This window comes from Mizuhopecten yessoensis, unplaced genomic scaffold (genome assembly GCF_002113885.1).
Source record: "Mizuhopecten yessoensis strain PY_sf001 unplaced genomic scaffold, ASM211388v2 scaffold3459, whole genome shotgun sequence".
Lineage (NCBI taxonomy): Eukaryota > Metazoa > Mollusca > Bivalvia > Pectinida > Pectinidae > Mizuhopecten > Mizuhopecten yessoensis.
Window position 1 is genome coordinate 1,225,085 of NW_018405055.1, and position 3,366 is coordinate 1,228,450.

The following is a 3,366-nucleotide window of genomic DNA, read 5'->3' on the forward strand; positions in this document are numbered from 1 at the left end:
TTGTATCGATGTCGGACCAATTGACAGCACTTGTTTTTGTCTCGTTGTTTACTTACGTCGATTTCAGACCCATAGACAGCACTTATTTTGGATCGTTGTTTACTTACGTCGATATAGGAACCATTGACATAACTTATTTTGTATCGTTGTTTGCTTACGTCGATATAATACCCATTGACAACACTTATGTTGTTTCGTTGTTTACTTACGTCGATCTCAGACCCATTGACAGCACTTATTGTGTATCGTTGTTTACTTACGTCTATGTCGGGCCCATTGACAGCACTTATTTTTCAGCGTTGTTTACTTACGTCGATATGGGAGCCATTGGCATTACTTGTTTTGTGTCGTTGTTTACTTACGTCGATATAAGCCCCATTGACAGCACTTATTTTTCAGCGTTGTTTACTTACGTCGATATAGGGCCCATTGACAGCACTTATTTTTCAGCGTTGTTTACTTACGTCGATATAAGCCCCATTGACAGCACTTATTTTGTATCGCTGTTTAATTACGTCGATATCAGACCCATAGACAGCACTTATTTTGGATCGTTGTTTACTTACGTCGATATCAGACCCATTGACAGCACTTTTGTTGTATCGTTGTTTACTTACGTGGATGTCAGACCCAATGACAGCACTTATGTTGTATCGTTGTTTACTTACGTCGATATAAGACCCATTGACAGCACTTATTTTGAATCGCTGTTTACTTACGTCGATATCAGACACATTGACAGTACTTATTTTGTATCGCTGTTTAATTACGTCGATATCAGACCCATTGACAGTACTTATTTTGTATCGCTGTTTAATTACGTCGATATCAGACCCATTGATAGCCATATTTTGTATCGCTGTTTACTTACGTCGATATCAGACCCATTGACAGCACTTATTTTGTATCGTTGTTTACTTACGTCGATGTCGGACCCATTGACATCCCTTATTTTGTATCGCTGTTTACTTACGTCGATATCAGACCCAGTGACATCACTTATTTGGTATCGTTATTTACTTACGTCGATGTCGGACCCATTGACATCACTTATTTTGTATCGCTGTTTACTTACGTCGATGTCAGACCCATAGACAGCACTTATTTTGTATCTTTGTTTACTTACGTCGATATCAGACACATTAATAGCACTTTTGATCTTTCGAAGCCTATTTCCAGCTTCAGAATCCTCTCCTCTCCTGGCGCTCAGCCTTTTCTTGTTGCAGGCGCACTGCCTTTGTGTCTACAAGTAACCAACCATACAGCATCTCAAACTCGTTTGACACGACACGTATACAAATGTAAGAAACATTTGATCGCACATTATTATGCACATATATTTTTAAACTAGAATTAGTTTTAAATACTGTTTCTATAATGACATCGATTTTCTCATATGCCACTAGCTTAAGATGATATAGAATAAAACAAAAGAATAAATAAATAAATACTATAAAAGTGGATAAGAAAGGTCCAAAGACAACTTAGCTACACAGGCGTCTCTCTGCCTCAGAATTTTGTTCTTTTCTATAGGGTTAACGTTATGACAACACAATCATATATAAACCAGTCTGATATATTACTTAGCCTTTAAATTTTACAGGGACATTTTTTTTCACGTTTTGGAAAAAAATCGCTTCACAATAAAATAGGCTTGATCAAAGCTGTATCAGAACGTTCGGCAACAAGTTCGTGGGGTTGATATTTCGCTAATTATTTTCTCAGGTCACGTAATTGCTGAACGTTAAGCAGGGAATAACAACTACCATTTTTAAGGACTTTGGTATGTTCCGGCCTGGGTTCAGAACCCATTGCCTTCCTCACCTGGGCGAACACTCAACATTAAGGCCAAAAGCGAGGTGTTGCCAAGAAAAGGCGCTAGGAAATAAAAGCTAGTTAGAAGTGGAAAGAAAGATAAAGATCCCAAATATTGCAATGGGTGCAGCAGATTTATTTTGGTCGCTTTTGTGTCCCCAAATAGAGGACACCAAAGCAAATCTCCAATTCGGCAGGGGGTTCCCTTATTAGTCGCCTCCTCCGATAATGCAGAGGGTAGCAGCAGGTGTATTCTTTTCCAGATCCCTAACCTGCAGGGGTGTTTTTGTCAGAGACTAAAAAAAAAGCAAAAAAAAAAAATTTAATCAAGTTTTGATTTCATTATGTTGAGAATATGAACAAAATCAAATGTTTGAAGTCTTTATATTTCAGTCATAAATGATTTATGCATCGGCACTCATAAAAGAAACAATTGATGGTGCGTTGATGTCGAATTCAATAAAGGTTTTCCAGACCATCATGTCGAGTTCTAACGCCTTCTTTCAGCAACGTTATTGTTTTTCACTCCGCGTGCGATGAACCACTAACAAACAGATGATGTTTGATTTTATTTGGCATATAAACCTTTCAAATCTCGGAGACTGTAACAAAATTAGAAAAAGACTATGTACATGTATCGATTTAACGTCGATCTCAGCAATTTTCAAACAGTTCTTTTTTTCAAACTTCTGTTAAGCAATCTTTTTTTTTCTATTTGCCCTTACGGAAGCGCGCAGATGGTCTGCCTCTTTATGTGGGAGGATTATCCAGAGAGAAAACCCGTGGGCGTACAGGTGATCGAATCCTGGCCATCTTGGTGAAGACAAGCGCGCTATCCACTGCGCAACTCGACCCACCATATAAGGTACACTCGAATCTCTACTTTTAATGGCGTCTTTCAGGCAAAAATTAATTTTGGAATACCCATCATCTATGTTACAAATCTTTTACATAAATGCCGATCTTAAAAGCTCATTTGAGCTAGTGTTTTATTATTATCCCTCGACTTTTGATCAGGCTTATCTAATCTTATTCTCAATCAGTAAATATCAGAGATTAACAAAAGCTATACGCTCTTTTCAGGCCTTGCCTTTTCATATTCATATATGGCTTCGTTTATTTAGTTCTTGTGTCGCACGTTATGTCGTTATTTCAGAAACAGTGTCGCACGTTATGTCATTTCTTCAGAAACAGTGTCGCACTTTATGGCGTTCATTTAAAAACAGTGTCGCACGTTATGGCGTTCCTTAAAAAACAGTGTCGCACGTTATGGCGTTCCTCCAGAAACAGTGTCGCACGTTATGTCATTTTTTTTTTCAGAAACAGTGTAGCACGTTATGGCGTTCCTTAAAAAACAGTGTCGCACTTTATGGCGTTCCTCCAGAAACAGTGTCGCACGTTATTGCGTTCCTCCAGAAACAGTGTCGCACATTAAGGCGTTCCTTAAAAAACAGTGTCGCACTTTATGGCGTTCCTCCAGAAACAGTGTCGCACGTTATGGCGTTCCTCCAGAAACAGTGTCGCACATTAAGGCGTTCCTTAAAAAACAGT